The sequence below is a fragment of the Mus pahari genome, chromosome 15, assembly GCF_900095145.1.
Source record: "Mus pahari chromosome 15, PAHARI_EIJ_v1.1, whole genome shotgun sequence".
NCBI lineage: Eukaryota > Metazoa > Chordata > Mammalia > Rodentia > Muridae > Mus > Mus pahari.
In genome coordinates this window covers 43,172,813-43,182,197 of record NC_034604.1, presented here as the reverse complement: position 1 = coordinate 43,182,197, position 9,385 = coordinate 43,172,813, and the positions used below count along the sequence as shown (strand labels likewise).

The window sequence follows — 9,385 nt, the reverse complement described above, 5'->3', positions numbered from 1 at the left end:
TTTCTTTTTAACCTCTGTTTTGGTGGCAAAAGAATGACTAGGTTTTCTAGCTCTCTCTTCTTATGGGTTGCAGGAGCCCTTGTTACATATTGCATTCTCAGGCCGTATTGTAATTAACCACAGTATCTGTAGGCTATGAATTTTTGTTGTTATATAGCATCAGTCACTAGTTTTGATTATGATGAGAAATGTTGCAGTAATTCCGAAGTCTCTTTGTTTAACTTTTGCCCAGCATTTTTGGCAGTGAATATGCTATAAAAATGTATTGTATTTTATTCTGAGCTAATTGTACTTGGCATCATAATAATTTGGTCTGCATTAATGGAGCACACAATGACACATGTGCTCTTTGAAATAGTAAAGTTTAAAAATAATGTGCATCAGTTCCCTTTATCATTTCATTAAGACATAATCCTCTAATCTAGGAGACCTATCACATTGGATTCTTTTGTGCATGTGTTATATACAATTGTCATAATTCAGATGCAATCATAGGATCCTATAAGAAAGTGGATGATAAAAGATTAACATGGTCAAAATATATTATGCATGTATATGAAATTTTTAAATGCTAATTAAAACTATCTTCTTTTTTTTTAACCAAAAAGGAATATACAGACTGAGTCAAAGATATAGAGTAGACAACTATCAGAACCTGGAGCCTGAAGTGACATTCTGTGATCAGGTCATATACATACCACTTCCTCTGAAGTTCAAGATTTGTAATAGTTTACAGCTGTCAAAATTTACTCACATTTAGTCATATCAAAAAGTGTTTGTGGCATGGAGACAATTTGAGACCCCAGTTTAAAATCATAAAGAGGATAAAGCAAGGATACTTTGGTCTGACATTTCTGTGTGTAAGTATAAAACTTTTCCTTCTTATCATTCTTAGAAACAACCCATTCTTGTGTTTTTGGAGTCCACAGAACTGTCACATTTGGAGATAACAGACAGAAGATAGAGGCTGAGTGTCCTGAACTCGGCAGCTTCTCTAAAGGGCTCTGCTCATAACTTTCTTTAGCACCACTTGTAGGTGTAACCTTAAGACTCGCCCACTTTTATCAGTTTTCTTTGCATTGGTTTGCACTTACTTTAGCAAGAGAGTGTACTTTTCCTTGAAAGTGCTTCGACATTGACCTCAGTAAAACTAATGTCCTGTCCCACAGGCCAGCATGTCCTCTGCTGTAAATTTTGCTAGTGAGCAAACATTACCTACTTATTTTTCTGTTTTGTGTAAACATGTACTTCTTTGGAAGGCCCAGAGGCATGTTTTCTTTGGATATAGAATGAAAATAAACAGAGAAGCTGGCAGTTGTTACCAAATGCCTGGCTAGAAGAATCAACCAATTTTCAAGCATGTAAAAAATATTTTAGATTTGATTGAGAAAACTCTATTTAGTGTCTTTGCCCCCCAAGTCTCTACCCACCAATGCTTTCACATATTCCTGTTGGCATAACACAGGGCCCAAAAGGTAAGCCATATGCCTAATTGGCCAGGTGCATTTGTTCACCATAAATCCCTTAGACCTCTGGTTTTAGACTGGAAGGGCTGTTGGTCAATATGATTTTTATATCCTTGTGTCTGAACCCTTACTCAAAATACCCTTGAATAATTATTATTATTATTATTATTATTATTATTATTATTAATAATTTACATTGGAACTAGTGGTCATGCACTCTCCCTGAAAAGTTAGTTTTGATGCCATCCATATCCCAGAAGAAAGTTAAATGTCATTTTAATACAAATGCTAAATGTCCACGGTAGCATCAGATATTTCTCAGTGGTTGACAGAATGATGGCACTTTATGCTGTGTAAGTAAAACAGATTTGGTAGAATAGTTTCAATTATGTACCCAAAGGAAGATTTTGTACCAAATGCAGCCTCATCAAATGCAGTTCACTGGGTCTGAAAGCAGGGTGGAAATGTAGTGGAACCAGGAATTGCAGACCATGTAATTTGAAAATGTTCATCATCTAATATACTTTGAAGGTTCTAGACAGGGGCCAGCCTTGTCAAATAAGTTACCATAAAATAAATCATATCTTACTAAGCATAGGGGAGGCAGATTATCACTGCTGTGTTTTAGCTAAAGTGAAATTAAAAAGCACAATGTACTGTAGGGGAGAATATTGTAATTAAGGCAATCTTTTATTAGGGGATTTTTTTTTCCCAATACAATCAGCTGAATGGATACAAATATAACAGAATATTTTCTCATTTTATTTTTTACTTTGATTTTATAAATAGCTTTTCTAATTTCAAAAGATGGTTTCAGTAACTTATTCATCTAACAGGTACTTGTTAGTGTTCAAAGGCTGTGTTCTATAGAACATATCAACAATAGCGTGTTAGTAGTCATAATAATAATAATAATAATAAAACAACTAAACCCCTTAGTAAATGGTTCCTTTCTTGATAATACCATGAGCTGAGTGAGTTTAATGGCTCTATACAAAAGATGTGAATTAAAAGTATGCCTTATCAAAGCATGCCTTCACAGTGACACCAGAGGAGTGCTCACAGGCTTGCTTTGCTTTCCAGGATGGTGTCTACTGTTTTGCTTTGCTTCATCTTCAGTTAGGAAGCCAGATGAAAAGATATTCAATTTCCAGAGTAGAATTCTTTTTCCTTATGGGGACACGTCCAGATGTTACCTCTATGGGCTGGTGCTTCCCAGTACAGCTACTTCAGTGTAGGAGAGGAGAGGAGAGGAGAGGAGAGGAGAGGAGANAGAAGAGAAGAGAAGAGAAGAGAAGAGAAGAGAAGAGAAGAGAAGAGAAGAGAAGAGAAGAGAAGAGAAGAGAAGAGAAGAGAGAGAAGAGAGAGAGAGACTTTTTCATCTCTCCATACACAGAATAATTAAGAGTGGAAAATTGCTCACATTGTAATTTTGACAAAAACAAAACCAACTTACATATTTTTATTATGTCAAAGCCCAGGATTTGCTATATTTCAGCATTGGTGGTGAGTGAGGAGAGCCGCTTCCTCTCAGCAAGAAGAGATTCCCTATGTTCACCAGCAGAGACAAAGTGGACACTGTTGAGAGGAAGTCAGTGACAGGGTTCTATGTAAGAATCTCTTAATCACACTTACCATTCAATGCATAATCCTGCTTTTTATCTTCCTTAATTTTATTTGTTATCCCTTAGAAGCCTGCCTTTCTTCTTACGAGAGAGAAAATGGTGAATCTACATGGGAAGGAATTGGGGAGGAAAAAAGGAAAGGGATATATTATATGAGGAAAAATATTTCCAATAAAAGGAAAAAATGTCTCCCAAATACTAGCAATATAACTGAAAATAAATCCCAAGCTACATAGGCGCAATATAACTGAAAATAAATCCAAAATATACATAGGCACTTCCTGGTCTGTGTTGATACTGCTTCTAGTTAGAAAACACTAGTAGACAGAGAAGGCAGGCATACAGCATGGAAAAACTGACAGAAACATACAAGAAGAACACAGTGGGGGGTAAGCTCTCCAACCAGACAAACATGATTTCCAGGAGACATTTATAAACTAAGAAAGATAATGGAGCTAATATTTGCATGAGAAAATACTCAAAAAGAAATGCTAGAAGCACAAACAGAGCGATATTAGGAGAAATATCGAAGGCAAGTAGGGGAAAATGACCCTTCCTTGCCTTATTTATGTATTTGAAATAGAAAGTGTGTTAGTGATTTTCTTTTTTGGGTTGGTGGGTACTGCAAACTTTATTGATGGTATTCAGGAGAGTAGGGAGAACTCCCTAGCCCCCTCCCCCCCGTTATCATGGAGATCTGGGATGGAAATTGTGAGGGAGATGTTCAGTGTTGGGATAGGGAATCCTCAGCAACCGAGGACCTCTCTCTTGCCCTCAGTGTCCTTGCTGGGGTGGGTGGTCCAGGGTTCCTTACTCCCTGAAGGCCATGTAAACCATGAGGTCCACCACCGTCCTTCTGTAGCCATATTCATTTTCATACCAGGAAATGAGATTACAAAGTTGTCATTTAGATCAATGCCAGCCCCAGCATCAAAGGTGGAAGAGTGGGAGTTGCTGTTGAAGTCCCAGGAGACAACCTGGTCCTCAGTGTAGTCCAGGATGCCCTTCAGTGGGCCCTCAGATGCCTGCGTCACCACCTTCTTGATGTCATCATACTTGGCAGGTTTCTCCAGATGGCATGTCAGATCCATGATGGCTACATTAGGGGTAGGAACACAAAAGGCCATGCCAGTGATCTTCATGTTCAGCTCTGAAATGACCCTGCCCACAGCCTTCGCAGCATCAGGGGATGCAGGGATGATGTTCTGGGAAGCCCACAGCCATCATACCACAGCTTTCCAGAGGGGCCATCCGCAATCTTCTGAGTGGCAGTAATGGCATGAATAGTGGTCACGAGCCCTTCCATGATGCCAAAGTTGTCATGGATGACCTTGGCCAGGGGGGCTAAGCAGTTGGTGGTGCAGGATGTATAGCTGACAATCTTGAGTGAGTTATCATATTTCTCGTGGTATGTACTCATCACAAACATGGAGGCATCGGCAGGAGAGTCGGAGATGATGACCCTTTTGGCCCCATCCTTCAACTGGGCCCCGGCCTTCTCCATGGTGGTGAAGACGCCAGTCGACTCTACAATATACCAAACACCAGCATCACCCCATTTGATGTTAGCGGGATCTTGCTCCTGGAAGATGGTGATGGGCTTCCGGATGATGATAAGCTTCCCATTCTCAGCCTTGACTGTACCATTGAATTTGCCATGGGTGGAGTCATACTGGAACATGTAGACCATGTAGTTGAGGTCAATCGGAAGGGGTTGTTGATGGCAACAATCTCCATCTTGCCTAGCGGAGAGCAGATGGCAGCCCTGGTAACCAGGCATCCAATGCGGCCAAATTTGTTCACACCGACCTTCGCCATTTTGTTTACAGGATGAGGCTGGCACTGCACAAGAAGATGTGGCTATCTCTGGAACAGGGAGGAGCAGAGAGCATGATATTCAAGTTTACAACATGAAGGTGAACTAATAATAATGGGAAGCGGAAATCAAAAGGGGAAAACAAATCTTAAACCTGACATATTGCAAAGAAGTAACCTTTTTGCATCCCAGGGCACCAAGTGCCAGCGTCCACACATTCTTGCCAACTCTGCTTCCGGAAGTCCTTTTGAAAGTAGCGAACAAGTGTGAACAGATCATGTTTTCCATCTTTTTATTATTATCATTATTATTATTATTATTATTATTATTATTATTATTATTATTATTATTATTTATTTTTATACTCCAGATTTTATTCCTTTCCCGGTTCACCCTCAGACTGTTGTTCAATATCCCATACCTCCTCCCTGCTTCGCCCCCCTCTACCCCCCCCCACCCCCCGTGCCCACGAGGATGTCTTCCCCTCATCCCCCTCTCCTGACCTCACCAGACCTCTAAACTCCCTGGGACATCCAGTCACTTGATACCCTGTCTTCCTACTGGAGGTGTGCTCTATAAGTTCCCTCTCCCTTTTGTCTGACATTTCATCTAAGGTCCCTCCCTTTGAGTCCTAAGAGTCTCTGAACTTCCAGGTCTGGTTCATTTTGGAGGGTCCCACCAACCTCCTACTTCCAAGAAGGTTGCCTGTTTTCATTCTTTATGCTGGCTCTCAGGACTTCAGAACTTCCCCCTCACCCAATACCAGATCAGCTTGCCCTCTTCCCCCCAAACCTCGGTCCACTTTCCCTCCAAGGTCCGTCCCTCCCTCCCTACTTGTGATTGCTTTCTTCTCCCTCCCAAGTGGACTGAGGCTGTCTCACTTGGGCCCTTGAGCTCCTTGAATTCTTTTAGTTCTGTGGACTGTATCTTGGGTGTTCTCTAATTTTTTTTTCTCGGCTAATATCTACTTAATAGTGAGTACATACCATACCATACATGTCCTTTTGGGTCTGAGTTACCTCAAGCAGGATGATATAAGCTCATGCTTTTTAATGTTTTTTTTCCCTCTCCATATTGTCCACTTGGAAATTTTTTCTTATATATTGACTTTTTTCTTCTTTTTTTAATTAGATTTTTTTTCTTTATTTACATTTCAAATGTTATCCCATTTCCCAGTTTCTGCCTTGGACTCTCCTTATCTCATCCTCCCTCTCCCTGCTTATATGAGGGTGTTCCCACACCCACCTATCCTCTTCCACCTCCCCACCCTTGAATTTCCCTACACTGGGGCATCAAGCCTTCATATGACCAAGGGCATCTCCTCCCACTGATACCCAACAAAACCATCCTCTGCTACATATGCAGCTGGAGCCATGAGTCCCTCCATGTGTGCTCTTTGCTTGGGGGTTTAGTCCTTAGGAGCTCTGGGGTATCTGGTTGGTTGATATTGTTTTTCTTCCTATGGGTTTGCAAACTCCTTCAGCTTCTTCAGTCCTTTCTCTAGCTCCTCCATTGGTAACCCCGTGATCAGTCCAATGGTTGGCTGAGAGCATCCACCTGTGTATTTTTCAGGCTCTGGACAAGCCTCTCGGGAGACAGCTATATCAGGCTCCTGTCAGCATGTACTTCTTGGTATCTATAATAGTGTCTGGGTTTGGTGATTGTATGTGGGATAGATGCCCAGGTGGGGCAGTCTCCGGATTTCCTTTCCTTCATTCTCTGTTCCATACTTTGTCTCCATATTTACTCCTGTGAATATTTTTCCTCCTTCTCAGAAGGACCGAAGCATCCAAACTATGGTCTTCCTTCTTCCTGAGCTTCATTTGCTCTGTGGGTATTTCGAACTTTTGGGTTAATATCCACTTATTAGTGAATGCATACCATGTGTGCTATTTTGTGACTAGGTTACATCACTCAGGATATTTTCTAGTTCCATCCATTTGCTTAACAATTTTATGAAGTCATTGTTTTTAATAGCTGAATAGTACACCACTGTGTAAATGTACCACATTTTCTGTATCCATTCCTCTATTGAAGGACATCTGGGTGCTTTCCAGCTTCTGGCTATTATAAATAAGGCTGCTATGAACATGGTAGACCATGTTCCCTTGTTATATGTTGGGGTACCTTCTGGGTATATGCCCAGGAGTGGTATAGCTGGGGTCTCAGGTAATACTATTTCCAATTTTCTGAGGGATCGCCAGACTGATTTGTAGAGTGGTTGCACCAGCTTGCAATCCCACCAACAAAGGAGGAGTATTTATTCATCTTTCTCTACATCTTCTCCAGCATCTGCTGTCACCTGAGTTTTTGGCCATTCTGACTGGTATGAGGTGGAATCTCATGGTTGTTGTGATTTGCATTTCCCTGATGACTAAGGACATTGAATATTTCTTTAGGTGTTCCTTGGCCATTCGATATTTCTCAGTTGAGAATTCTTTGTTTAGCTCTGTATCCCATTTTTAATAGGGTTTTGGTTATCTTGAGTCTAACTTCTTGAGTTATTTGCATATATTAGATATTAGCTCTCTATCAGATGTAGGATTGGTAAAGATCATTTCCCAATTTGTTACTTGCTATTTTGTCCTATTGACAGTGTCCTTTGTCTTACAAAAGCTTTGCAATTTTTTGATATCCCATTTGTCTATTGTTGATCTTAGAGCATAAACCACTGATATTCTGTTCAGGAAAATTTCCCCTATGCCTGTGTGCGTGAGGTTCTTCCCCACTTTCTTTTCTATTAGTTTCAGTATATCTGGTTTTATGTGTAGGCCCTTACTTCACCTGGACTTGAGCTTTGTACAAGGAGATAAGAACGGATCAATTTGCATTCTTCTGAATGCTAGCCACCATTGAACCAGCACCATTTGTTGAAAATGCTGTCTTTTTTCCACAGGATGGTTTTAGTTCCTTCGTCAAAGATCAAGTGAGCATAGGTGTGTGGGGTCATTCCTGGGTATTAAATTCTATTCCACTGATCTTCCTGCTTGTCTCTGTATCAATACCATATAGTTTTTATCACTACTCTTCTGTAATATAACTTGAGGTCAGGGACCATGATTTCCCCAGATGTTCTTTTATTGTTAAGAGTATTTTTTGCTATCCTGTTTTGTTGTTGTTGTTGTTGTTGTTGTTGTTGTTATTCCAAATTAATTTGATAATTTCTCTTTCTAACTCTATGAAGAATTGAGTTGGGATTTTGATGGGGATTGCATTGAATCTATAGATTGCTTTCAACAAGATGACCAATTTTTACTATATTATTTCTGCCAATCCATGAGCATGGGAGATCTTTTTATCTTCTGAGATCTTTTTCAATTTTTTCTTCAGAAACTCAAAGTTCTTGTCATACATATCTTTCACTTGCTTGCTTAGAGTCATTCCAAGATATTTTATATTATCTGTGACTAATATGAAGGATGTCATTTGCTAATTCCTCTCAGCCTGTTTATCCTTTGAGTCAAGGGAGGCTACTAATGTGTTTTTGTTAATTTTATATCCAGTCACTTTGCTGAAGTTGTTTATCAGGCTTAATAATTCTCTGGGGGATTTTTGGGCTCACTTAAGTATTCTATCATATCATCTGCAAATAGTTATATTTTCACGTCTTCCTTTCCAATTTGTATCCCTTTGACCTCCTTTTGTTGTCTAATTGCTCTGGCTAGGACATCTATACTGAATAGGTAGGGCGAGAGTGGCTAGCCTTTCTAGTCCCTGATTTTAGTGGGATTGCTTCAAGTTTCTCTCCATTTAGTTTGATGTTGGATCCTGGTGTGCTGTATATTGCCATATATGTTTTGGTATTGGCCTGGAATTCCTGAACTTTCCAAGACTTTTATCATGAAGAAGTGAATTTATCATGAATTTTTATCATGAATTTTGTTAAATGCTTTCTCAGCATGTAACAAGATGATCATGTTTCTCCCCACCTCCCACTTTGAGTTTGTTTATATAGTGGATTATGTCGATGGATTTTGGTAGTTTGAACCATCCCTGCATCCCTGGGATGACACCTACTTCATCATGATGGATGATCATTTTGATGTGTATTGTGTAATTTTTGCATTGATATTCATAAGAGAAATTGGTCTGAAGTTCTCTTTCTTCACTTGTAAATTTTTATGGCATAATTTTAACCAAAATATTTTTTAATCCCATTGAAAGTATACCTTGAAAGAAAAAACATACCCATGCTGAACAGAGAAACAGTATAGGGAAACGCGAGAATAGAAAGGAAAAAGATGTATGCATAGGATCCCAGACTGCTAGAAAATTTCATTATCCAGATGACTTATTTCCATGTTTCACTAGATCTCAACTTTCTTGGATAATAGGGGTAGGTAGTTTATGGGGAAGAATTAATACAAACTCAGATAGGTTTTGAAATTCATAACTAAGATGTAAGAAATTTTAAACTTTACATATTTTAATTATTTTATTTAACTTTATATTTTGAATTTTATGTGCATTGATGTTTT

At 39.4% G+C, this 9,385-nt stretch overlaps 1 pseudogene; it reads right to left on the bottom strand.

The window, feature by feature from the left end:
* Positions 1-3,901: 3,901 nt before the first annotated feature.
* On the bottom strand, positions 3,902-4,915 carry LOC110333262 (annotated as a pseudogene).
* Positions 4,916-9,385: the final 4,470 nt, after the last annotated feature.